The sequence below is a fragment of the Rhamphochromis longiceps genome, linkage group LG1, assembly GCF_057381845.1.
Source record: "Rhamphochromis longiceps isolate RC_006_pf linkage group LG1, R_longiceps_female_GT1.1, whole genome shotgun sequence".
Lineage (NCBI taxonomy): Eukaryota > Metazoa > Chordata > Actinopteri > Cichliformes > Cichlidae > Rhamphochromis > Rhamphochromis longiceps.
In genome coordinates this window covers 25,100,501-25,128,408 of record NC_140557.1, presented here as the reverse complement: position 1 = coordinate 25,128,408, position 27,908 = coordinate 25,100,501, and the positions used below count along the sequence as shown (strand labels likewise).

General features: G+C 39.5%; 1 protein-coding gene and 2 long non-coding RNA genes across 4 annotated transcripts in view; all 3 read right to left on the bottom strand.

Annotated features, from left to right (window-relative positions):
• Positions 1 to 27,908, bottom strand: part of gpc6a (glypican 6a) — a 191,964-nt gene that overhangs the window by 116,441 nt on the left and 47,615 nt on the right. The gene's annotated exons all lie outside the window — the stretch shown is intronic.
• Positions 15,928 to 17,108, bottom strand: LOC146678796 (uncharacterized). Its single transcript, XR_014911397.1, has 2 exons — positions 16,795 to 17,108; positions 15,928 to 16,322 (listed from the first exon to the last, which is right to left on the bottom strand). It is a non-coding gene; the product is annotated as an uncharacterized LOC146678796 (long non-coding RNA).
• On the bottom strand, positions 20,176 to 21,446 carry LOC146678795 (uncharacterized). Its single transcript, XR_014911396.1, has 2 exons — positions 21,043 to 21,446; positions 20,176 to 20,570 (listed from the first exon to the last, which is right to left on the bottom strand). It is a non-coding gene; the product is annotated as an uncharacterized LOC146678795 (long non-coding RNA).

Below are 27,908 nucleotides of genomic sequence, written 5' to 3'. Positions count from 1 at the left end.
TTTGGTGGTCCTCCTCGGGTCCTTGTACTCTGGGGCCTCTGGATATCTGGGGCCTGGATCTCCTCCATACCTGCTTCATACCCTGGAGGACGGGGCTATGGCTCCCCACACTCCCTAGCAGATCGTTACATGGAGAAACCTTTGGAATACAAGCGTGCTGATCCACACAGGTGTACACACAGGTGTACACACAGGTGTTCACAGACGCGGACTACAGCTTTCTTGGCTGCTGCCTCAAAGCACATTGTGTGCTGTCTATCTTGCGTGCTGCACAATAGCGTTTAATATTTAGTATCTACTGTTATCTACTGCTAGCTAGTTTATTGTGATGGTGCTGTATTTATTATGTTGCTCTTTTTTGTTTGTTTTCTCTTCTGTTTTTTTTTCTCCATTCAGGTGATCCAAGTGTTTTGTTTGTTTTTCTTTCTTCCTTCCCCCCCTTTCTCGCCGTCTCTTCTCCCCTCTGTTTTTCTTTCTTTCTCTCCCTCTCTTTCTTTCATTCTTTCTCCCTGTCCTATCCCCCAGTCATGTCTGTCCCGTCTGTATCAACTGAAAATAAAATAAAATAAATACATAATTATAATAAAGGTCAATCAAATGGACCCAAGGCCACGATGATCCACTTGGTAAAGTAAATCCGCTTGGCATCTTTCTTGGCCTTAAGACAACAATTCTGATGGCTAAAGATCCAAACGGGACAAAAAAAAAAAAGCATATTCTTTTAGTTGGTCGAGGATTCATTTAAAACTACTTGACACTGCAGGGTCCTTCCGAGCAGCATCACCACATGAGCACATGAAGTGCAAACTACTCCAGAAATGCAACATGACCTTCACATGATGAGCTCTGACATTATGAAATGAGTGAAAAGAGCCCATTTATAGTAAATGCCACAAACCTGTGTGATACAGGTTTAGGTAGACTAAGACAGTGCTATAGACAGTAGCGTTCCTTGCATAAAAAATTGTCCACATACCTTTTGAATACTTTGAATATAAAAATAGTGAGGCAGTGAAAGATGAGTACATTGCAGTTAATTCCCTGAAATAAATGGCCAAAGGAATTTTGCTAAAGAAACTGTACTCACAAATTTAATCAAGTTCTACACGGCCTAACGTGGTCCCCGGCAATGCTATGAGTGGTTAGAAACAGATTACACACTATTCTGCGCAGAAGTGTCAGGTTAAGTAAAGTGACTGCTGAAAGATAATAATTAGATAAGATAACCCGATAAAACGCCCTCAGGACTCGGACTACTTACTGTAAATGACGCTGACAGTGTTTTACATACGCAGGTGAGAGCCAGTGGCACCAGCTAATGACATTCTGGGTTCCTGTGATTATATGCAGCTCACTACACCCAAACCTAGGAATACTGTATGACTGCATTTATTGATTTCCCAGTTAAAATACTGTTAAATGACACTGAACAGCTGGTTTGGATGGTTTTCTGTTATTCACGCCTTTATGAACTAAAAACCAGAAGTAAATGGGACGTCAGAATTTTTCTTGCTTTTTTAAAACTCAAGTAACAATAGCTCTTTGATGGGAATGTTGTTTTTTGTTAAGCCTATTGTGTGTGAGGTGCAGCACGTTCCTTAACATCCATTCGACTGAGGACAAAGTATTCTTCCCACTGCCCGAGTGCATTTCCAAATTCTGTGCATGTTCAAGCTATTATTTAAATATCTTCGTCTTATTTTTAATCATTATTACAGAAGATGACTGTCTTTACTTTTGCAACCTTGTCTTTCAAAAGGCATTTGTTGCATTTTAGAATAACTATTGTTGAAAGAACAAATTACTTTCAGTTTAAAGTTTTGTATTGTGAGTCCAAGACTTGAAGAACATGTACGCAGAATAAACTCCACTCTTGTGTTTGCATAACTGTTTGTTTTTTGTGTAATTTCAGGGTCCACTACCTGAAAAATTGGCCGTACTGAGAGTTTCACATAGCAGCTGCAGCCTGCCAACTCATGAAGAGTGAACTGCTCTCCTCTGGCCAAAATACATATTTGACAGAGGATTATCATTGAAAGTTATTGACCTTGGATAACATTCAGCTACCCAGCCGTGATGGTCTTAATACTTGGAAACATTTCAAACATGCTGGAAACATACAGGGGTGTATGCTTACTGACACAAACCATTTAGGAATCATCCAGCATCCAAATTCCTCAAGTGATCGAGGCTCTAAAATTGAGTTTTAGGGTTACGATTCCAGTAATAATATGAGAAAAAAAAACAACAGCGTCTGCTTTTTGAATTATTTTTTAGCTCAATAAATTCAGCACATCTAAAAAATAATGAAGTAAAATGAAAATGGATGAAACATAGCATACCCCCATAATAGCATTGCAGTTGTTTGTTGTACTAGCATGGCCGCATTTAATCAAATGAAAAATTATTGTGTTACAGTATAAAGCATGTTGAGGCGACTGCTGTTATGATATGATCCTATAGAAATAAAACTGAATTTAATTTAAACTAGGGATACTAGGGTGATAAAGAATTACAAGAAAATATAAGAAGGTCTGGCGATGTGGAAATGGAATATGAGGAATGGCTATAGACTTTTGCACACTACTGAATATTTGGACGAAATTTGTAAAAAATATCAGTTTCCTTCTTATTTTACATGTCTCTGTTTTGCCTGGTTGGACTGCATCATTAATGCTAAAAAGAGTCTACAGCCTGCCAGAGACCCGGTATTTCTTTTAACACGATCAATTAAAATGTATCTTCGTGCTCTTTCTCTGTCTTGATAAATTTTGTAAGACTTTTAAATGAAAAATAAAGAAATAAAAAGAGTATCTGCAAAGTTTTTAGAGTATAGTCCAGCCTTCCTAAAGTCTTCAGGCACATAAATCTAATAATATCCCTTTTCTATTTCTCGATTCATTTTTTATGTAACATCTTAGTTATGTAACATACAATAACTTTAAGTTCTTCAAAGTGCACAAAAAGTCTGTCATATACTGTTGTTATTAGCATTATTATTAATCATCCTGTCAGCCAGAAGCTTTCTTTCCTGTTTTTTTTTTAACTTGGAAAAACACAATAAATAATATGCCGCATAAAAACTATGACAAAGTGAAGCTCCGGTTTACTGCCAGTCAGAACCGAGGATGGACTTGCATACAAAATAAGAAAATGCACATGGTGTTCATACCCTTGAAGCAATTCTGAGTGTGAAGAATCAATTTTCTCTGAGAGCAGAAGTCCTCCTTTGATATCTGGCCTAATTACTGTAAATAATTATTATGATTAATAAAGGTGACCTTTCTGTTGCTCTGATAATAACACATTATCCACAAAAGAAAACGTGTGCTCGCCCATTAATTTTACTTCACACAGTTTGAGAACTCAGTCGCTTAAATGCCTCAAACAATGAAATTCCTCATTCTTTGTATGGTTAATTAAGACAAAATTTCAATTACTGGTCCAACAGACTTGAATGACCAGAGGGTTATAGTACAAAACTTAGCATAAATATTATTACAATTTAGATATTCTGGCCTGGTAATGTAATGCATTTTAAATACAGTCAGAGCTGTCTGCATAATACCAGAATGCTCAGTGTTTTACTGCTTCCCTATAAAAAAAGGGACATATTAGAAAATGAGTAAAAGTCAGACAAATATATGTTTTTACCTCATTCACTCACAAATTAACATTTTATGTCACCATAAAATATCCATCACTTGGAGCTTTTTTTTTCTTGATTGGCACAGTATTTAAAGAAGTCATATTATCTACCAAATAGGACTCGTCAGATGCAGACTGTGTACATGAGCCTCCCATTGGCCATAAATTTCTCAAGTTCCACTTGCTCGGTATTGCCCTTTTTTTCAACATCTCCTTTGTTCTGGGAAATAACAATAACCCAAACTAGCAACACGTGTGCAGAAAACAGCCGTAAAACAAGCCTACACAGTTCTTCCGTTAAATTAGCCAAGTTAATAACAGTGCTTACATCTGTAGCACCAAAACAACAACAGCTTGACTCAAGTGAACTACTTCAACCGCAAATAAACACTGTTTAGTATTCCTCTGAACTAATGGAGTTCAGTGTCAGACGGGTGACAAATTGCAGTGAATTGTTTCGTTTCTTGTGAGGATTTTCAAAACCGAATGGCACAGGGGAGCTGCTGTTAGCATTGCTGCCTAGCGGCGACGAGGTCCTGAGATCTGACCAGCTGAGTTTGCATGTTCTCTGCATGCAAATGGGGGGTTTAGTCTGGGTACTCCAGCTTCCTCCCGCAGTGCAAAGACATAACTGGTGATTTTAAGTCAGCCATAGGTGTAAGTGGTTGTCTGTGTCTCTGTGTTAGCCCTGCAATAGGCTAACAAGCTATCCACTAGACTAATGACCTTAGCTGTAGTGCTATAGCAACTGGCATAGCCCCTAATCCTTAATAAGAGAAGCAGTTAAGAAAATAGACAAATTTTCAAAACCCCAGAACACAATGTTTAGTGAATAAGGGAAATAATGTAACATATGTTTTTTTACAAGTTTAAAACATGAAGTAGGTTGTAGTCCACACTATTAAAATCCAATGTGTTGTCCCACCCATCCACTCAAAACTCTTCCACTCAAAACTCAGATGAGAAATGTTTTCATCTTACTTTCTATTTTTCTCACATCAAAATAAATGCAATCAGTTGCACTCACTATGCTCAACCAAGCAATAGACCGGGGTAATGTTGTACTGGAAGACAGTCTGTTTAATGGATTTGAATTAGATATGCTACAGTTATTGGTTCCTACTGACTTTACAGTGACAACTTTGTTGAGCATTTACATTTTAGTGTATCCAAATGTTGACAAACTAATCAAATCATTATTAGTACCATCTATACTTTTTTTTTAAACTGCCAACAACATGATGGGCAGCTGTAACTTAAAATAATTTAAATACAGCAATAAAGGGCACAGTCTCTCCCGGAAAACATGCAAAGTGTGGGTTTCAGCCAACACAGACATACTAGTCTGGTCAATTACTGGGTCAGGTAGGCGTGAATGTAAAGGTGTGCAGTTTAGAAAGTGAAGCAATTTTAACATTTGAGTCGCTCCTTGATCAAAATGTCCTAAGACCTGTCAGTAATAACGGCCCAGAAAATATTGTGGTCACCTTCTGGGCTGACCAGTAAATTATGCTGGACAAGCACCTAACAAACCTCTGACCTTGGCAGCTTCTATGATGCAGATCCTCTTACAGCTGTGAAACAGAAGTGCCACATATTCCTGGTTGAAGAAAAAGGTTGTATTTCATCTGCCGTTATCTCCAATGTGTCACTTTACACTGGCACTGACAATGAAGCTATTTTAATGCTTCTTTAATATATTTGTAGCACCTTTTTAAAAAGTTGCGTCTGTGGTTTCTCTTAACATTTGAAGACACACACACTAAAAATAACAGGAGTATTCATAAAGAGACAATGTTTTCATAAAACTGAATGGTCTGTCACTATTCTACGACAACAACAAGCTACATAACAAACAGAACCTAATTCATAAAATCCATGTAATTTCCTGCACATGATATCGGCTGATTAAATATTCAGAACCATCTGTTTTAATTTGTGTTCATGTCCATGTTGATGAATTCCAATCATTCATTTAAGGGCGATACGACAACAGGACCTTAATTATCATGAATTAACATATCCTAATGACACTAGATGAGAAACAACAGATTAGTCAGTGGTGAACACCCATATTTATTTCCAAAAGGACCATGGTGGCATTGATGAAAGTAACAAATAGGAGCTTCAACAATGCTGACTTCCAGGCAGCATAATGGGTGTCAATATTTAAACAATCTAGCAGCAGCAGGAGCAGCAACAGAAGCACTGCTGCCTCACAAAAAGTACACCACAGAGGGAGTGAACCAGCACTTTAGAGAACCAAACATAAAGGTATCCTGATTTTACAAAGTGCAACGTGCAAAACAGCAATGCAGAGGAAAGTTAAAGGCCACAGCAGAAGATACCACTTTGTTTTCCCAAGCTGGTACTGGGCATTTTCTTTCTTTCTTTTTTTTTTAGCTTTGGCTTTGTTTCAGGTTGGAGCGGTGACACTCAGCACTTAAACCATTCACCGACTGATGGACTCAAGAGGACATAAAAAAAGAAAGAAAACGAAGCAAAAACCAACTCAGACTGCTGTCCAAGAGTACAGAAAGTGCCACTCCACAGTGTCACCGTAATCTGTGTTCAGCCCTTAAAGTTACTGCCTCTGATTACTTTTGTATTTCTACAGATATCTATTAAAAAGAAAAAAGAATTCCTCAGTTAAAGAATAAATTAACAAAAATATCATCAACTATAAATGTAATTCCCCAACCTTTGTACTAATTATAGTTCCCAGTTTCCACACATTATACTGAGTTAACTGTAAAATTAGAATCGAACATCGAACATCAGAACAAACTGGGCTGCAGTAAATGTTAATGATAACATTTTTCACACTGTTTTGAATTGCTTACTGTGCAGAATGGATGCAACACTATCCTTCTGTGACTGGCTTTATTTCTAACACGGTACATTCAGGTACACGTTCTACTTTGTAGTTTGGGCCCTTTAACTTTATTTCTGTGTTAATGGTGACTCTACATTTAACACAGTCCGTCTCCTGAGGAAAGCTATAAATAAAACTTGAGTTATTACTTACTATCTATTTAATGTATTTATTTAAAATACTACTAGTCCTTATGTTGAAGTATACGGAGTATGATTTCTTCATGAAATTCATTTTACTCTTATGGCAGTCTGATACATAATAGAAATGTGCCAGCTGTCACACAGTTGTTAAAAATAACTTACCTGTATTGTTACATGTTATCTGGCACAATTGTCAACTCATTATACTCAATTTTCATCTTCAGGCTGACATCGCCTCCACTCTAAATAACATCCATGAGGGAGGGGATTTAAATTTCCAAAATCAGTCACTAATGAACCAATGTGTGATCCTGAGTCCTTTGTAACTACTGACGCACAGCCACATTTCAGAGTGGAGTGGAGCGACCTTAAAGAAAAATTAGTGTCGGGTGATATTGAGGATGCATATCACACAGTCATACAGCTGGCTAGGATTGCTGTTATTACTTCTCCGGATAGATAGAGACCTGAGGGTGAAGCATGTCTCCAAAGAATGAAGTGGTACTTCTTGATCAGAGTGTGATGGATTTGGTGCACATGTCCAATTCCAGAGTAGGCAAAACATCCTCAGACCTGAGGACTACCATATTTCACTTATTTTTGGAGCACGCTGCATGATTCCGTCTTTCCTTTCATCTCCTTGAATACTGCTCTCACACCCACAAATCTCAAACTATTAATTATTAATTGGACTTAAAAAGAAAAAAAAAAGGATTCGACTGACCAAAATTATTTGGTCTTGTTTCCAATCCTGAGAAGTAGTTTAGAGATCCCACTCATCCTCTGAAACCAGTAGGAGATTGGTCTCTTCTGGCCTTGCTGGCGTTTATTTATCAAAATCTGTATCAGTTGTGAAGCAGTTTTTCCTTTTTGCAGTTACCAAACCTGAAGCACTGATCTTTTTTATGTGGTGTGCTTATTTTTTGTCTGCCAGAGCTGGTTGTTCATGAAGCTGTTTTTTGGAGTGCCACGCTGCACCCCCTTTAGAAACATAAGAAACATTTCTACTCTGTCACTTTTCTTAGAATAAAAAAATTATTTATTTTCCTTTGATATTTCTAATGCCATGTTTTTCACTGTCACAATGATAGTAAGAAATGCTCTGCTACAAGCTTCTGTTGAGTAAAACGAATCCACCTCACCATCATCTGAATACTGCGATACAACTGACTGAAATGTCAGTCTATAATATAATATTTATGTAATATTTCTTTCTTATTTTACACCTTGGAGGTTTCTTTAGATGTCCATGAAAATATCCAGTGAGCCTCAGCACTGTTTCTGCAGAGCAATATTCACCTTACATGTTCAAATAAATATTTCTTCTATCATCATCAAAACAATATTAAAATACGCTCATTTATTTTAACCTAAAACAGTGACCTAATTTGAGATCTGTACATTTGGCACAACAGATTCAGCACACAGGACATGCCCAGACATAAAGCCTTAGACACTCAAGTTACAACAGTTAAAAATAGCATTTACTGCCTGGCATATTAGAAATGTCAAACTGTAAAGATAAAGGAACAGTTTCACATTTCACAATGGTATCCAAAATTACTTTCTGAATGCTGAAACATTATAGTTTTATGCACAGGGACTTTAAAATGCATTGTTTGTATGAAAAATAGACACACGGAGAGCAGATATTGATCAAATGGTAAGTCGGTTCATGCATGATTGTTCATCGATCATAATCAAATTCACTTTAAACTATGAATAAAAGTGAGCACGTGAGTGAATGTATGAATCTCAAAGGCCTCGATCCCCAGGCAGTATCACTCCGCAATGATGACAATGCATTTTCAACCGATGACATTGTGTGCAATGAGACTGCAAGCAGCTGGCAGCCAGGTGGTAAAATCCATTTTCCTCACACACATGATGCATATCACAGTGGAGCTGACAGCATCGATACAAGGGGCTCGTAATTAAAGCCCTCTGTTGTAGGACACAGATGAACTGGAGGCAAGTTTCTCCCAATCTATCAATCATCGAGTGACAGCTCATTTAAAACATCTTTAAAATTAAAGTTGCACCAGCCACCGCTCTTTACAAAGAACAATTGTTTTCTGACAGCTAAGTGAATCTCTGCTTTAAATCTCAGAGAGAAAGGTTGAGCATAGAATTCTTTTATGCCGCGAGCTGACAGATTGAATTGAGAAGAAGCCCGTTCTCTGCTATCAAAGAAACAACTTTGGCTGTACTTGATGCTCTCTGATAGCAGCAGATAGGGAGGTCACATATTTGCCTTGGATAATGGGCTTTTAGACATAATGGCATACAGCCAGCTAGCCAAAACAGAGATATTTCACAATTCAGCATCTGCTGTATTAAAAGATACTTGATGGTATCCAAACGTACCATCTGGCCCGGCAAATACCGGATGAGTGGATATTCATTCCAGTTCCTTCTACAGATTTGTAAGTTAGTTGAAAGATAATGTGTATCCAGTAAATCTTAATGAAGGATTTTAATCATATTTTGTCAAATGCTGTATACCATCTGAGGAAAATACGGCTATTATTTGAAGTAAACAAATATATTATTGTAGATTAGTCTATACATGATCGTTACAGTCTGCTGTACAAATTCCATCATGTAAAAGTAAAATCTTGATCTGATTTAAATTTGTCCCCGTCAAGACAATCTTCTGCATGTCTTGATCATTCAATTGCAGCTAACGTTTCTTTCTAGAACTCTCTGTGCATCTGTGAAGGGCGATGGAGCTCCTCCACGCCACAAAATTACAGGCAATTTCTTGTCTTCGGGATTGGAAACTGTAGTCTCTTTGATGAAAACTGCTGAAAACTGCACAGTTGTAGCTGGAGACCAGTTATCATCACCAGTGATGATCTGCCACAAAAAATTTGGGTCAGTTAGAAAGAGAAGTTTTCTTTCTGTGCAAGTCCGAGGTTTATGTTGAAATCGCTGAGAGCACAGTGAGAGTGGTCTGAATTCCCACGGTCAGGACTTCCCAGGAGCGATCTAAAAGTAGCAGCCGGACTAAAAACTGTCATTCCGTTTCCAAGAAGATATCCTTGAACAAGAGATTGACCAAATTTAAATCAGTTAAGGCTTTTGATTTTTATGGACCTGCTCCCAGAATCTCTTAATCACACCTCTTTTCCCCTAACTCAGCATTGGTGCTCATGCTGGTGCCAGTGCAGAGACAGCTTCTGAGAACAAATCCTTATTTAGACAGGTCTGAAAACTAAATTATCCAAAATTAAACTCATGCATGATTACACAGTAGAAGAATTTGTGGGATGCATCGGGATATTTCTTTTCTCCTTCCTTTGCGTTTTTTTTTTTTTTATTTCCTTCCACGGCACCAGCTCCAACTTTTAGACCAGCAACTTTCTGTGCCAGCTCCTTCTGTTAGACAAAAGCCTTTCTTTCAGTAGACATGCATGGAGCCAGTTCCTATAGAAGAGAGGAAAATATAGAGTTCTAAAGCATGAATTCAAAGCATAATAAATTAGGTTAGTCTACCTGAAAAATTCATGGATAACAACTCATTATTCCTCTTTGAAGATGCTCTCTGAAAACTGGCAGAACACATACTTGAAAAGCGTTAAGATTCACACCCTGGTATAATCACGGAAGAGCCACACGCAGACATTGTCATTTCTCACATGAAGAACTGCTGTCATTAAAGCCTGACGCCTTGTACCTTGAATTTATATTCCAGGATACAACTGTAATGTCCCCACAGCAGAGGAAGGAATACTGTATTATCTCAGTCACAAGATAAATCGCTAAAATGCTTAAATAAGACCGTGTTAGCTTTACTGCCTTGTGTTGTTGTTTGAAATGCAGACATGTTTGAAATAACGAGTGTGTTAAGCAAGTTCCATGACGGCGGCTAATAATCAGTGGGTTGGTAACACTGCCAACATCCTTTGCAGGATTTGCATCCATTACATTTTGTTTAGTTGCTCTGCCTTGGCTTCAGTGCATCTGGTGACTTACTGAGATATGTTAGATCTGTTATATGTGTTTTACAAAAGTCTAATACTGGAGACGCAGAGCATGTAAAGAATTGTTGATCAATTGCAGGGTTGACCACCACGCTCAGCCATCAGCAGCTTTAGCCCAGTAATTAGGATTATAAATGTAGATGCTGGTAGATGTAAGATACTGTATACTGGGCACCGACCACGCTTTCTTCTCACTCTCACTTGAGGTATGTTGGGTGTTTGAGTGAAAAGCTTTCAATGGGATTTAATTAGGTGATTCTATTGCAGTGCAACAATAACTTATGCAGTTTTTTTTAACAGCAAATGGTCGAAATGCTTTCTTTCTTTTGTACCTTCCTTGTTGCAATGAAACTATGTACAGTGCTTTCAGTACTTGGTAACTCATGTTAAAGTATATGAGTTTGACATAGACAGTTTTTACTTGAATAATTCAACGTACATAATACCATGGGGGTGACGCTAGTACAAGCATTTCTATAAGGATAATAGATGCTACTAATTGAATGCTTGTAATTAGTAGTTATTGCAGTTTGGACAGCAGTTATTTGGCAGCTGTAAACACTTTCTGAAAAATGGTTTTCCATTATTACGCTGGTATTTTTACAGTAAAACACCTGACTACTGTAAAAATTTCACTATTGAGGATTGATAAGCAGAATTTGAGAAAAAAAAAATCTATACACATTTGCTGTTCTCATAAATCGAAAACCAGATCCAAAGAAACATATGGTGTGATGCCGGCTTCAGCTCAAGAGGCACCAGGCGGGCACAAAAAAATGAACAGCTAAATCATTTAAAGAGAAGAGTGATTTGTGATAGCCTCCGGTGTGGGTAAGACAGGGCAATGATTGTTTAAGACATGCTGAATGATGGCATGAACCAGGAGGGAGTTGCCTTTTAAATAACGGATGGTGGTAAATTATACGAGAGGGCTGAAGCTGAAAGGCATGGCTTAGGCATAAAATTGAAAGAAGAAAAAAGGGGAAAAGGAAGCCTGATGGAGCTTTCATTAAACACCAATGCTTAATCAAAGATGTTCTTCTCTTGTAAATTTAACCATATTGACCCACGCAAGATCTACATGACTACTAACAAGTATAATCAAAACAATATTCATTACCATTTGTGCTCGAGGCAAGTCAGCATACTGTATTCATACCTAATTTAACTGCTGTTATTAAATCTTCGTCTGTTGTTATCAGGTTTTAAGGGAACAAGTCTTGGCAGACACATTCATTCTCTAAGTGCAAATGCAGCTGGGTTTCTGTGGCTTCTGTTTTCCTCCTTTGTTCTGTGTAAAAGCAACATCTCTGAAGATTTGCAAACAAATGACCAAGTCAGTCTTCGAAAAACAAAAAGATACTAGTTAACCAAGAAAGTAGGACAAATATTACCAGGAAATTACCTCCCAAAAAGTTGATTTGTTTATTCTTCAGCCTGAAGAAGTCAATTGGACGAGCGACGAAACGTTTCTACCACTGAAAACGCTATGTCCAGATGAACAGAATCAACCTTGTGGAATTTACTTACCTGGGGGATTGAGCATGCATCAATATACCAGGAAAGTGGTTATTATCAACAAGCATGCGAAGAGAAGACGATAGACAGAATGATGAAAGATGGTTTGGTTGGCTGTAAGCAGGCCGTGGTCTATGGTACTCTGAATCTTTCTCTGATCTGTGTCAAAACCAGCAAGTCTCATTTCTTGTAGCATGAAAGTTCTTTTAAAGAGAGAGGGAATCTGTTCCCTGATCCATCACTGCTGCCACCCATCAGCACCCTGTGTGACAGGACTGGAAGCAAAAGAGTGGTTGCTACACGGGCTTTTCATTGGGAATTACAGGAGTTGTGTGATCTATGGACCACAGACATCAAGGCCAACTGGCAGCATCATAGGTTTAGCTTTTCTCTTACATTCAGTGATAATATGAAATATTATTAGATTGTTTAAAAATTCAGTTTTTAAAATAAGTGATTTACAAACATCTTTGTTACCATTGCTGCAATATAATTAGTTATGTTAGTTAGTTATGTGCTATCCCATGTGTTTTTCGTATATGAAAGAAGAAAAAAACTTCAGTGTGCGTGTGTGTCTGCTTCCTACTATTAGTCATCAGATGGGCATAGATTTTACAACATGTGCATTTATATTCATAAATGTTGACAAGGATTTCTTCTGAAAAGTGAGTTTACCTTAAAAGTGGATAATGCCTGCCCTTGGCAGCAAATATGAGGTACCTTATATTTGTGCCTTGCAACTCCCTGACAAGGACATCTGTTTTCTCTTGAGAGAATCCACCCTTTACTTTCAATTGCAAAACTAACAGCACACCATGTAGGGAAAGCTCTGCTTATTAACAGGAAAGAGAGGAACTGATAGTGATAGACAGTGATTGATGCTCGATCTGAACACACCCGCTGATAATGTGTTCTTCCTCATCCCAACTAACTCCTTCCTGCACAGCAGGAGAGATGTATGCCTGTGTTCTAAGACTAGAGCCATAATCACCCAGGCATCACCCTGGTATGTGTGCCTGGATGTCAATCACTACGTGGTGTGTGCAAGTGTTTTAATACGCCAAGACAATAAAGTATCTCAAGTATCAGTTGGCTAAAATCGACACAGTACTATTATCAGTATGTATTTTCAGCCGTCTTCAAACTATCAGCACACTGTACACAGTATTTTGTCTATTTATCTAACCATGGTTAAGAATGGTAGATACAATATTAATAGCACACTTTTGAAACACAAAGAAATCTGTATTGTGACAGTAGGTCTACACTTCCCATTTACGTCGTGCTTTAACCAAGATTGTCAATATGTAATAACACAGCAGAAAATACTACAACAATAACTGCTCTTGCTGCAGTGTTTCATTGTAAGTCTGAATACAGAAATAAATATATGCTGCATGGTGTATTAACTTCCCCACCAGGGATGGTGCTATACCGACTCCAGTTTGGGCCTTTGAGGACAATTTTCCTTCAAAACCACCTACTAGATTGAACTTTGAGGAGTTCTTGTCATTATCTTAAAGTACTAAAATAATTGCCCTTGAGGAAATTAATTACCTTTGTGCACTGTTGCACTCTGTGTGGAAAGTGATTTAGTTAATGAAAGCTGAAGTACTGTCATCTCTTCCATTGTCCCTCATTTTTCAAGCTAATAATGTCAGTGGAACCGGTGGGTTATTCCGAGCATCCGAGCGCCCACCTTGTTCACGCACATGACATTTAACACCTTCTTTGCTTTTGTCTTTTTGGGCCATGAAAAAAAAGCACTAAACAAATAAATTAATTTCTGTGCTCTTCTTTCGCAATATGGTCAAAATAGGGTGTAAAATCGCTTCAGTCAGGCACTTGCTTTACCTTATATTTGCAAAACAAGTAGCAGTTTCTACTGCAATGGAAATTAGTAATGTGAGGAGAATAATCAGTGACAGCTAATTGCATTACACTTCAGAGATTGAGATAAGATTATGAAGGATGTGGCAAATCATACTGTTATCGGGTGTAGCTGTAAAAGCAATTAAAATTCCACCATTTTTTGTGTCACAATAGCTTCTGTGGAATCTGAGATTCAGTGTCAGTGAGCATATAAACCATCTGAGAAAGTTAGTGTAAAAAAAAATGAAAATGGGTTGTTTATTTCCTGATAAGCTTCAGTCCTACATAACTTAACCTCCTATTAAATCAATGAAAAAAAAAACACCTTCACACAATCATACATATGCATCACTGAAACAGGAAATCACACAGCAGGATGCCTCAGATACAAAAACAGTCTAAAAGAACAGCGCTCATACTAACGACCTAAGACGGTAGACTAGTGCTAAACATTTCCAAGTTTGTGAATGTGGTTGATTAAATTTTGTCATCAGAAGGTACGAGGCTTCGTGTGATTATACATGTAATGTTCAGTTTGGTGTGCCACATACATGTAGGGCGACAGCTGGCTGTATCCTTTGAAGGTAAGGAATCAACATTTATCTGTACGAGTCGTTTCATAGACAAGAATCAAAAGGTGCTTTAAAACTGGAAACATGCAGCAAACAAAACCAAAATAGACACAGTTTCACAAACAGGATCATTTCTACCTCTATAATGAATGCACGATTCTTCACTGTGCCTAAACTTTGGCAAAAAAGAAAGCGCTGTTTTGTCAGTGTCAGTCTGCAACTGTGTAAAATGCATTTTCCAAGCACAATTACATGAAAAAGAAATGCAATAAGGCATAAGCAATAAAAACAACTGTGCATCTGTGGTGGTCCACATGCACATCCATGAGGGATTCCCTGCCTTTTAAACACTGCCCCCCCATCCTAATATACTAAGGTATTTCACTGCACCCACACTCACTGCAGTCTGATCCTCTTATTTGCTGTGAATACGTCCCATCAGCCTAAGGCTCAAGAACGGAGGGCAGAAATTATTCTCTTTTAGTGACTATTGTGTCTGGAATCTGAGGGGAACTAAAGGTGAGATATAGCCAAGGTGCCCACAGGCTTGGCAGGGCTGCCAAGGATAAACTAATTAGCATGTGCTATGTTGAATGGGAGAGCATTAGCGGAACTGAAGTCAGTTAGAGCTGAAGGAGCAACTTAGTAGCCCCCAAAACCTTCACAGTTTGTTTGATTTACTTTCTGAAATCTCATTGAACACATGTCTCTGTCCAGCTGCCATACATGCAAGTTTTTTTTCCTAATGTTCATCATTTTTTCATCATCATAACATCAATGAAAATGTTCGTACACTCATCAGAGTTGCCTTCGGCGGTTAAATTTGGACTTTGGACCAGAAAGGTGGGGGGTGGAGTAAGAGTGGGATTGCTTCTACAGACACACAGCTCACAGCTTCTGTTTTTTTAGAGTAGAAAGCACCCCAAGGAAAACTGTGGTCACTGTGCTCTGTGAAATGTCACAGTGGCACAGTTTCTGACAAGAGATGCTTCTTTTGAATTGCCTGTGTGTCTTTTTTTTAACGCAAACCCACAAACTAGTAGCATTCTCTCTCTGAATAATCATATTTTTAAAAAAGGAAAGCTTAACAACATCTCTACGAAAACAGTAGTCTTGAAAATGCATTATTTATCACAAATTATCAATGAATCAATTTACTGCACATAAAACTTTCAGCTGGTGTTATTCAACCCTCAGTCATAAACACCATGTAACCAGTATGTAACAAAATATATAAACAATGGGCAAATCAGAAGATTTCAGGAACGACAGGAGCCCAGAGGATGGGTAACCACAATGAAAACAACTGCAAATGATGAAGCAATAGTTCAACTGTATTTGAAATTTGTGCACTGTATTGCCTTTACAATAACAACCAAAATTGTGTGTGCGCGCACAGATACCCAAAATAAAAAAGAAAAGAATGTTAGACCCGGGTCTTTTAAAGTGTCAATAGGATCCAGATCAGGCCTGTTTGGTGATCTGGTGAGTTATTGGTGTGAGTTCAGTCCACGATCGATGTATGGTTTGCACTGTTTTGTCCTACCACAGTTCAGGCAACCAGACTTCAAGATTCAATTCCAAATGGGCTGTGGCTCGCCATCCATTGCAATGGAAAATTATTCCTCTTCTGCGGATTTCCACAAAGTCTGTAATCCAATGTTCTCCGAGGAGTCTCGGCTCCTTTCTCCAACTCAAAAAACCTGACCTAAGAGTGAGGTCAGAATTACTTCAAATGAACACGGTTCACACTTAACTAACACTTCTGTTTAAAGTATAAATCATGAACAAAATGTGTTTCAATTTCTAATGTTGTACAACTAATCAAATTCTAAACGTTTTCATTACATGGCAATGTAGCTATCACCAATCATTAAAGCAATTCACACTGCTCATTAAAAGCAGCAAACTCAATATACTCTGCTCACGGTCAAGTAACAACAGTGATGAATAAAAGTAACACAATAAAACATTTCAATACAACAGATAGACATACTGTTTTTTCCTTAACCTAACAACAGCTAATAAGTTCTCAACTAACGCTTAACAACGGGAGTGAGCGTTTAGCAAACTCGCTAGCTACTTGCATAGTACCGTCACCATTAGCGTTTGTTTTTTGAAGCGAACAACATTAACATTTCAGGATGCCGATCAGCGGCTATAACAGTTTCGTTACTCACCAGTGCAAAGCACTTCGTATTCATAAAACTAGCTTCGGCTATCCAAATCTGGCGGCTAATCAAGCAGACACCAACAGCTTCGCTGTTTCAACAGCTACCACGTTTTCCCCACAGTCTGGTAGTAACCAGATTTTAAGTCGAGGACAGAAAACCACTGGGAACCAGTCAGCGTGGAGAAAGTCTCCTCCAAGTTTGGGAGTGCATAAGCATCCTTCACTGTTTGCAGATTGAGCTTCCTGTAATCAACACAGAGACGCACATCCCCATTCTTCTTCCTCACCACCACTATGGGAGAAGAGAAGGGTGATGTGGACTCCCTGATCACACCTGCCTGTTGAAGTTCTAGCAAGTGCTTTCGGACAGCTTCCAGATCATTTGGGTGTATGGGGCGTGCCCTGTGCTTAAATGGAGTCTCATCAGATAGCTTGATTTGGTGTTTTACCTGATTAGTTCTCCCAAAGTCAATGTCATTTTGCGCGAAGACCTCCGGCATATTGGCAAGTTTTTGTGTTACTCTCTCTCTCCACTCAGCACTTATGGGTGAGTCCTCGAAGTTGAAGTTGAGGCCTAGCTTCTGCTTGGTGCTAGAATCTGGTGTCACCACACAATGCTCATGTGAGAGAACACGATGAAATGCACTGATTTCCCCAATCACACACTTCTGGGGAATAACAACATCATGATCCAGCTCATTAGTCATTACGACTGGCACTTTATATGGCGCTTTCTGGGGCAAGTCAATGAGGCAAGGTTTAACTAACACCCCACCTGGCAGTGCTGACAAGGAGGGATGTTCTAAGAGGACAGATTTCTCAGTGGTATGACTGTTTACATCAATGAACCCCTCTAACACTACGGTTTGTCCTGCTGGAACTAGCTGGGGGTCTTTTCCGAGCGAGGTGACCAGACCAAGGCGGTTATCCTTGCACTGCCTGTGTCGCAGCCCCAAAATCTTTAGCACTGCTTTGTAACCATATTGTGATGGTTCATACTCTTCAGGACAGGTATCACGATGGAGTTCGTAAAGTAGATCTAGTGTGTTAGTACCTATCAAAACTAGTGGCTGGGGGACTGTACGAACATCTGGAACCACCAATGCTAGTGTGGGGACTTCAACCTCAGCACCTAAAAACTCTTTGGGGAATACAACATTAATCTCAATGTAGCCTAGATAAGGCACAGATTGGCCATTGGCTCCTTCAACCTCCAAAAGCTCAAAGAGAGGCCGGATCTCATGTTGTGACAGGTTCTGATTGTAAAACGACTGGGGAACAGTGGTGACTTGAGAGCCTGTATCCATTAAGCAGCTAACACAATTGCCCTCTATTTGAACCTGTGCTGTAGTTTTCGCCCCTATTAAACCTTTGGGTAATTTGAAATTACCACGCTCAGCATTCAATGTTAACATGGCACCCTTCTTAGTGGTCACTTTAGGCTTCTTATCAGCGGGACGTGTTTGACCCGTTGCAGTCCCCATCTGTCCCACGACAGGGACTGAATTCAGTTTAACGAAGGTGTGTTTCGGTGTTGGCTTTCCCATAACTGCTGACGGATTCTCAGTTCCTTTCTTTTAGCAGCTACCAGGGCAGGATTTGGATCTGACTCACAGGTGGCCACAATATGACCATCCTCCCCACAACGGAAACAGTACCACGGTTTTGGCTTTACAGTTAAAGCGCTGTGTGGAGGGGGCCCTGGTTCAGTCTTTGCATGGTCAGGTTTTTTAGTTTCATCTTTCTGCATGTGTTCTTTCTTAGAAGCAGTGGGTTTTCTTTGTTTCATGAGTGCTGTCAATTGACTCTTCAAGTCAGCAACTTGCTTCTTTAACTTACTTAGGTCACTTGATTCAGATTCAGCTTGTGTTTCGCTTGTTTCCTGAACACTGTCTATGGGAGACAACCTTAGGTTTGGTAGTACCAAGGTGCCGTTTCATTCTACTAGTTTTTGTTTCTTGCCTACTTTCTGCAGTACGCAGCAGCAACAAAAGCTCAGCGAGTGATGGGGGTTGTCGATCCTTAAGTTCTAGCTGCAAGACAGCAAGCAAGTCATGATTCCAACAACCCCTGTAAAATTGTTTCAGGAGGTGTTTGTCGACCTCTTGTGGCTGTACACCTCCCCTGCGTACAGTACGGTTCAATGCCACCTGCAGGCGATGCAGGTAAGCTGAGGGTTTTTCTCCAGGATCTTGCAACGTGTTCATGAACCTCACCAACAATTCCTCCCCATCCTCAACTGTGCCAAAGGCAGATTCCAATAATTGCAGGTAGGTAGATGGTGGCGCTTCAGGTCCAAGATGTCGAACTACATCTGAAGCAGGAATGAGGAGGCTCTCGAGAATTTTATGAGTCTTCTCCAAGTCAGAAACAGAAGTGTCCTCCATCATTAAATCAACATGAGAGCGCCAAGTATCATAATCAGCTTCATTATATGGCCGGGGAATCTTCCCAGAAAAAGCTCTCAGTCTCAAGGTGGAATGGGTACGTGACATCTTATCATCACTCTTTACAATGTGTTCAACCACAATTCTCTGTACGTCTGGTGGGTTAAGCTCACCAGGATTTAGAGTCAGGGATCTCTTGGTTCCAGAGCTTAAAGTCGGTGTGCGATATTCATCATCAGCGTGGCCAAGCTTAGGACAGACTGAAATACCAGCTGATTCAATAAAAGTAGCAGGGGTCTGGCTGGGCCTGTCAGTATGATCAACTTCCTCTATTTCAACCTCAGTACTGAGTGCAACACTTTCTTCGGCGACACCCACAGACTTTTCAATTTTTGTCATCACCTCTCTCAGTACCTCTTCAAAATCTTTCCCACTTAGCTTGGCTATTCCTCGCAGTTCACTCAGGTAAGTATCTGTGACACTCCCCCCAACTCTCTGGGAATAAACATCTGTCAAAGCATGTACAGAAAATACTACATCAGGATTGGCAGCTGAGGGGTGGACATAGGGCAACAAGGGTCCTAATGTTTGCACTGCTACTCCTGAGTTATACTCCACTATCTGATCCTTGTTGAATTCAGATACTTGATCATCAATGGTGAGGACCCTACTAATAGAGCCGTACTGCTTTAAGAACTCAAAAATCTCTTCATCCTTTTCTGATCCTGTTACCCCACGCACTATGACAGCATTTGGGACCTTAATACCTAATTTTTCAACAAAATCCATCTTTTGGTGCGACAGACGGTCTTACCAAAAGCTCAATCACACAAAATATGCTTCACTATCGTCACCCATTAATTCAAGGCTCCTGGCTGGCTCGCCACTTTTACACTGTAACCAGTATGTAACAAAATATATAAACAATGGGCAAATCAGAAGATTTCAGGAACGACAGGAGCCCAGAGGATGGGTAACCACAATGAAAACACAACTGCAAATGATGAAGCAATAGTTCAACTGTATTTGAAATTTGTGCACTGTATTGCCTTTACAATAACAACCAAAATTGTGTGTGCGCGCACAGATACCCAAAATAAAAAAGAAAAGAATGTTAGACCCGGGTCTTTTAAAGTGTCAATAGGATCCAGATCAGGCCTGTTTGGTGATCTGGTGAGTTATTGGTGTGAGTTCAGTCCACGATCGATGTATGGTTTGCACTGTTTTGTCCTACCACAGTTCAGGCAACCAGACTTCAAGATTCAATTCCAAATGGGCTGTGGCTCGCCATCCATTGCAATGGAAAATTATTCCTCTTCTGCGGATTTCCACAAAGTCTGTAATCCAATGTTCTCCGAGGAGTCTCGGCTCCTTTCTCCAACTCAAAAAACCTGACCTAAGAGTGAGGTCAGAATTACTTCAAATGAACACGGTTCACACTTAACTAACACTTCTGTTTAAAGTATAAATCATGAACAAAATGTGTTTCAATTTCTAATGTTGTACAACTAATCAAATTCTAAACGTTTTCATTACATGGCAATGTAGCTATCACCAATCATTAAAGCAATTCACACTGCTCATTAAAAGCAGCAAACTCAATATACTCTGCTCACGGTCAAGTAACAACAGTGATGAATAAAAGTAACACAATAAAACATTTCAATACAACAGATAGACATACTGTTTTTTCCTTAACCTAACAACAGCTAATAAGTTCTCAACTAACGCTTAACAACGGGAGTGAGCGTTTAGCACACTCGCTAGCTACTTGCATAGTACCGTCACCATTAGCGTTTGTTTTTTGAAGCGAACAACATTAACATTTCAGGATGCCGATCAGCGGCTATAACAGTTTCGTTACTCACCAGTGCAAAGCACTTCGTATTCATAAAACTAGCTTCGGCTATCCAAATCTGGCGGCTAATCAAGCAGACACCAACAGCTTCGCTGTTTCAACAGCTACCACGTTTTCCCCACAGGTACTGCTATGGCGCGTGTGGTCTAAGCAGCCTTAGCAGCGCAACCAAACATGAAAAACAAGGCGGGACAAACAATCCCATTGGTTGGACTGCATTTGTATCCAGGTCAAAAAATAACCTTTGAGAAACAAAATAAATAAATAAATAACACAAACAATGCAATTCCATACAAAATAATTTGGATTTTTTCTTTAGAGTCTCTCTCCAATCATGAGTGCTTTTAACTGAACAAAATAAAACACCTTTAATAATAATTACAATAAACAGTCTCTAATTCCATCTGTTTGCCACTGGGCTACAACCACAACCAATTTCATCATGATTGATCATCATTCACTAGATAAATGTTTGAAAAAAGCTTCACTGCCATGAGTAGGTCATAGTGCACAAAATGAATAAAGAACCCACCTGATGACTAATACTAGGAAACTTAAACCCATGTATAACATTTAATTAAGCATACGTTTTAGCACCTAGCTGCAACATCCCAGCTTCCTTAAGTCACACTTTGGAGTGTGCGTTAGTCATGATGTCATTAATTAGCAAGTCCCACTTAACGATTTCACCTGCATGTAAAATGTATGGATCTTTCAAAAACAAATTACTGTTGTGAATCATTTAATTTTAGCTCCATGATTTCATTTCTATCAATTTCAAATGATGGTCACATTAAGATGCCTTGTGAAGCATTAATTGCATCCTTTTTTTCTGTTTTAGAAGTCCAGGTTTATTTCGAAATAGATCTCAATCGACCTTTTCAGAAGACCGCACTGCATTTTCACTTATATTCAAGCCACACTGCTGGCACAAAGTTTGATGCGATGAAAGAATCGAAAAGGCCAAATCATGTTTAAGTGGCATTTTGATGACATTTCTTTGGCCTGTTTAACCTTTGGTGAGTTTCATTTTTCTTGTGCATTACATCTTATCCATGCAGAGCCATTTCTCATTCCCTCTGCTACAAAAGACTATTTTTTTTCTGACTTTTCACCAATCTCTCCACAAAACCCTCCTGATAAATGAAAAAAAAAATCCTGAATGCATCGATGCAGTTGCAGCAACTAGAGCAGGGGTGGCCAACCCGCGGCTCTCGAGCCGCATGCGGCTCTTACGTTCATATCAAAGTTTGTGTTTTGATTTTTTTTATGTTGTTGTTTTAAAATGTGCGCGTTCGCTTCGCTTGAGTTCAATACGGTATTTTTCATCAAATGCGCATGTGTGTGAGATGAAAATACCGCAAAGTTTCCCAGTAGGAGCAAGTTCGCCCTTAAAATGGCAGGAAAAAAATGCACAGCAAAAAGAAAATATGAAGATGAACACAGGACGTTTTTAACAGAGTGGGAGAGTTTATATTTTTTTTGTTGAACGCAATGGTAAGCCATTCTGCCTTATATGTCAGACGTCATTAGCACATTTCAAAGCTTCAAATCTTCAGCGCCACTTCAGCTCACTCCATGCTAACATCGACCAGGAATTTCCAAAAGGGACTGAACTTCGCAAGTACGAGTTGGCCACTTTGAAAAGTCAGGCAGAAAAGCAGATACAGTTTTTCCAAAAATTTACGAAGCGGTCAGAGCTTCTTTGAGCTTTTGGATGCCGTGAAACTGTTTATGGAAAAGAAGGACAAGGACTATCCCGAGCTCTCGGACCTCAAGTGGATTATGGATCTGGCCTTTTTGGTCGACATGCTGTGTCACTTGGACAGACTGAACCTGACCCTGCAGGGTAAGTTAAAAATGCTCCCTGACCTAGTGCAAAGTGTGTTTGCGTTTGTCAACAAACTGAAGCTGTTCAAGACACATATTCAAAAGGGAGATTTAACGCATTTTCCCACTCTGCTAAAAGCCAGCGGGCAAGTCGCCAGTGCTGCCCTGAGTAAGCAAAGAGCCAGATATGCAACGCTGATTGAAAACTTGCACGAAAGCTTCGTGACCCGGTTCCATGATCTACAATTGAAAAGGCCACAGATTACGTTCCTCGTCGACCCATTTAATGCAGAGACCGGCTGTTTGAAAGTCTCGCTAGTCACAGATGAAGCTGCGGCTGAGTTGGAGATGATCGATCTTTGTGAAGAGGACCAATTGAAACCTGCTTTAAGGGAAGGGACCATTGAGTTCTGGAAAAGTGTGCCAATGGAAAAATACCCCAATGTACAACGGGCTGCGCTTAAGATACTGTCAATGTTTGGGTCAACATACGTCTGCGAGTCTGTGTTTTCTACCCTAAAACATGTGAAATCAAAGCATCGATCTGTTCTGACTGACACACATGTGAAAGAATTGCTTCGAGTGACAACAACGGAATACAAGCCAGATTTAAAGAGGATTGTTCAAGGCAAGGAATGCCAGAAGTCCCACTAAACAACATGCATTATAAAAGTAAATGCTATTGTAGATTATTATATTTTTGTTTGTGGACTTGGTTGAACTGAGAGTTTGTGTGTGTGAGACAGTGCACACAATGTTCATTGTTGAAAATGACTGGCCTGTGGTTTTAGTACTGTAGGAGTCCATTTCTGTCATTAACATGTTGGTGTGTGACATTTACAATAAATCTGGCTGAGCAGAGATGTGTGTGTGTGTGTGTGTGTGTGTGTGTGTGTGTGAGAGAGAGAGAGAGAGAGAGAGAGAGAGAGAGAGGAAAGGATGGGTGATGTTCATGTGTGCCCATGCGTATGATGTGGCTCTTTGCGGTAACACAGTAAAAAAAAAGTGGCTCTTGGTCTCTGACTGGTTGGCCACCCCTGAACTAGAGTATGAAGAGCGTGAGGTTCAGGGACAGAAATAAAAAGCACGAAAGGCTGTTTGTATCAGACGCTATGGAAGTAAGCAACGAATCCTAATTTTCTCTGTTTACGCAGAGCTCCGGGCTGTAAACATGTTGCTTGCCTGCTAAGTCCATCGAGGAAAGATGAGAAAAAAGTAAAGACACTTTAGCTCAGACCAAGACTGATGTTAGCCTGCCTGCATTGCTTATATTGTCTGTTGTGGTTGTGTTGTTCTTCTGCATAGTTTTCTATCCTTCTTTTCCCATTGGGATGGGCGTTGTGTTTACTGTCTCCTATATCTGTGGAGAGGTCTTATGTACAAGATTTCCAGAGCAACGCTTGTTTTGAAAAAGTGTCTGAAGCAGAGTAAGAATTAATAAGTTGAAATAATGTAGCAACAATTGCAGTTCCTTCAAACATCCATCGAGAGGGCAATTTGCTACTTCTGGCTCTTGAGGTGGGGATGAGATCTGTCAGCATACCTGTACGATATCTGGAATTTTGACATTCATGGTAACCAGAGAAGGAATTATAGTTCAAGTTTGCCTGAATTTTGGCCTATTATTGTTTTTATTAATGGTGTAAGATATCTTAACTTGTTCCCCAGTGAATGTGTCCTAATGAAGCTTGCGATTCACTGACTTCTCCTGTCTTTGCCACTGTTTCGGCACTTGAAGCCAGCTTTCTTGGGAGCCGCTCATCCAAATATCATGAGTGAGTCATTAAAGTTCTTTGTCATATCTCTACCGCTCCACATAAGAAACAAAAAATAACATTTAAAAAAAAAAAAGGATTATAAAGATTATATTATATCATCCTTAAACGTCAAACCTTTTTTGCTTTAATTTGAATTATTATGGTTTAGAGAGTTCATAAATATCAGAAATACAATACCTAAGATCAATCAGAAATAATTTATAGTAAGTCTCAAGATGTAATAAGAAGTGTTAAACTCCTGAAAAGTGCATGTTCATTTATACACACAATACATAGGGCTCCTTTACTATAAATTGCTGCATTATTGTTTTTTGGGATTGTGGCCATCAGCTTGCGGTAGTGCCAAGCTGTTATTGAAGTCCAGGCTGCTTTGACAGTGGCCTTTAGCTCACAGATTATGGGGTTCAGGTCTGTTGAGTTTGTTGGCCAGTCAAGCACAATAATAACCTAGTCAGCAAATTATTTGGTAGTAGTTTTGTCACTGTGGGGAGGTACTAAGTCCTGGTGGAAAAGGAAATCTGCATCGACATAAAGCTTGTCAGCAGATGGAGGCATGAAAGTGCACTAAAATCTCCTGTTGGATAGACTTGATAAAACACAGTGCACCAACACCAGCAGATTTCCCTTGTGGGAGCAATAAAGTATCTATCTATTGATCTGGATGACATGGCACATCAAATGATAATGGACTGTTGAAACTTCACACTGGACTCCAAACACCTACAAACACATACTCAACATTTACTTTCATCTGAAAAAAGAGGGAACACTGAGCAGCAGTCTAGTTCTTTTTCTCATCAGCCCACATAAGGAACATCTGACATTGCATCTGGTTCAGCAGTTGCTTCGTAATAGAAATGTAACATCTGTAAATGGTGATGTAAATGGACTGGCCCTTCACTTTATATAACGTGCCTCATTCAACTACTCACACCCATTTACACAGGCACGTTTTTCTATTGTTAAGTGTTTTCAAGAGCAACTTGCATCAAGGAAATTGCCCAAGGAAGTTTGGCATGCAGACAGGAGCAGCCAGGGATTGAACCGCCTTCTGATTAGTAGATGACATGCTCTACCACCTGAATTGTAGCCGCCCCTCAGCTACGACCATGTAGCTCCTTTTCTGAAGATATCTGTGCATGGTGGCTCTTGATGCACTGATACCAGCCTCAATCCGCTCCTCATGAAGCTCTTCCAAGTTCTCCACTTTACTTCAAATTCAAATTTTATTTGTCACGTACACAGTCATACACAGTACGATATGTAGTGAAATGCTTGGACAACTGCTCGTGACCTAAAGAAAACAAAAAAGGAAAAGGCTATGAATAAGATAGGAAATAAATATGAAAAATTAAAAAGGGTAAATTTAACTAGGAAGGAATAAAATATAAATTAAGGTTAAAAATGAAATAACTGTACAACACAAATTAGAATGAAGGGTAAGGGTACTTGCCTTGACAATCCTCTCATCCTTGTTGCTTGTGTACCTTTTTCTACCACACTCATCTACAGTATCTGTCTGCCTCTCTATTCTAGTCAACTCTGCACTAATACGTTTTGACACAGCACTCTGCAAACAGCCCGTCTTTTCAGCAATGGCCTTCTGCGCCCTGCCTTCCCAGTAGAGGGATGTCAATGATCGTCACCTGGACAACTGTCAAGTCAGCAGCCTTCCCTATTATTGTGGTTGTATTTACTGAAAGTATTCATATTCTTTATTCTAAATAAATATTCTAAAAATTTCAGGAAGTGGATTTCTGATTTTCTATAAGCCACAATCATTACCTCTAAAATAAAAAAAAAATCATTAAGTATTTGGGTTTATAGGAGAGACTACCTGGCAAAACAATGACATTTTAATGAAGCTTATGTGTAAGTTCAATAATGAACATCTGTATTGACTCATCTGTCTGCTCTCCCAGATGTTTGGCTGCTAGTCTAGTGACTTCCACTTTCCCACACTGTAAAACTCAATGCTGACATCACTGCCGTAGTCCAATCAGCCTCCACTCTGTGTACTTTGAATCGTAACTGCTCATCCTTCATTCTGTCATGCAGACTCTACCTCACGCAAGCCTCCTGTGGCGGGGCGTGGCCTGCGGTGCCGTGCAGAGGAGGCGGACGCACCTGCACGGCATCCGCAATCACGCCCCGCCACACCTCCATCTTATTTTCACCATTACTAGCGTGCAGACTGCAGGCGGTCCTGCCCTAATTCCTGTCACCACTGGGATTCAGTTCTGCTGTGATGGGCCATCGGAATCGAATCACCAAATAGTGTAACTGAATTCTGTATGTCAATAAATCAAGTTCAATTCCTTTTAATGATCTCGCCTTATTGAAACAATATTTTACATATGTGTATGGATGTGTGCCATTTCTCCCACGCAGAGTGGAGCAGACCAGCCAACTCTGGCAACACAAAACAAGAGTACTTATCCGAACAACCTTTAAATGTAACACTGCACTGATTCTTTGATTTATTACAATGATAAAAATCAGAATGTAATATTTCAACGTCCACACTACAGTGAACTTTAAACCTTCCTGCTGGGCACGAGAGACACCGCATAAAACACAAAACTTTTCCCATTATCATCTGCCTCAGTCACAGCCCTCTCCAGCAAGGACTCTGTCTCCCTGCACGAGGTACAGAGCCTTTTCTTGGCTCAAGCAAATGCTACAAAACATTCACAGCAGCTAGTTGGCTTGTTTTCAAAGTTAATGAGGCTTGAAGAGTTTTAGGAATGAGAAAAGTAGAGCACATTCTCGCACTTCAGTTTTCCAGTGAGAAATGGACACTGTTCTTTTTATACACAAGGTCGTACTTCAGATTTAATGAGACACTGCGTGCATATTTGGGTACCGAAATAAATGCTGTAAGGCAGAAACATGAAGCCAAGAGAAATTTAAGATCTACATTTAATATTAATAAAGGGTGTTCCCGACCTTTTGCTCAATGCATGCTGAGATATTCTTCGGTTTGCACAACACTCAGCAGAATAAGAGGATATAGAAAATAAACAATTTGAAAGAATATTTACATTTGGATGCTACACTTGAATTTTGCAATGATCTACTGAATGTTGTTGAAATTGCCATCCGTTTTTTTTTCTTTACATCTATTGTTATATACTGTTATTCATATTTATTTTCAAGTATATATTAAACTGTCATTATGAACTTGGTCACACTAGACAAAGCCCTGACAGCAACCCTCGCAACCTGACGCCGCAATCTGCCTCACATAAACAATTATTTAGCCCTT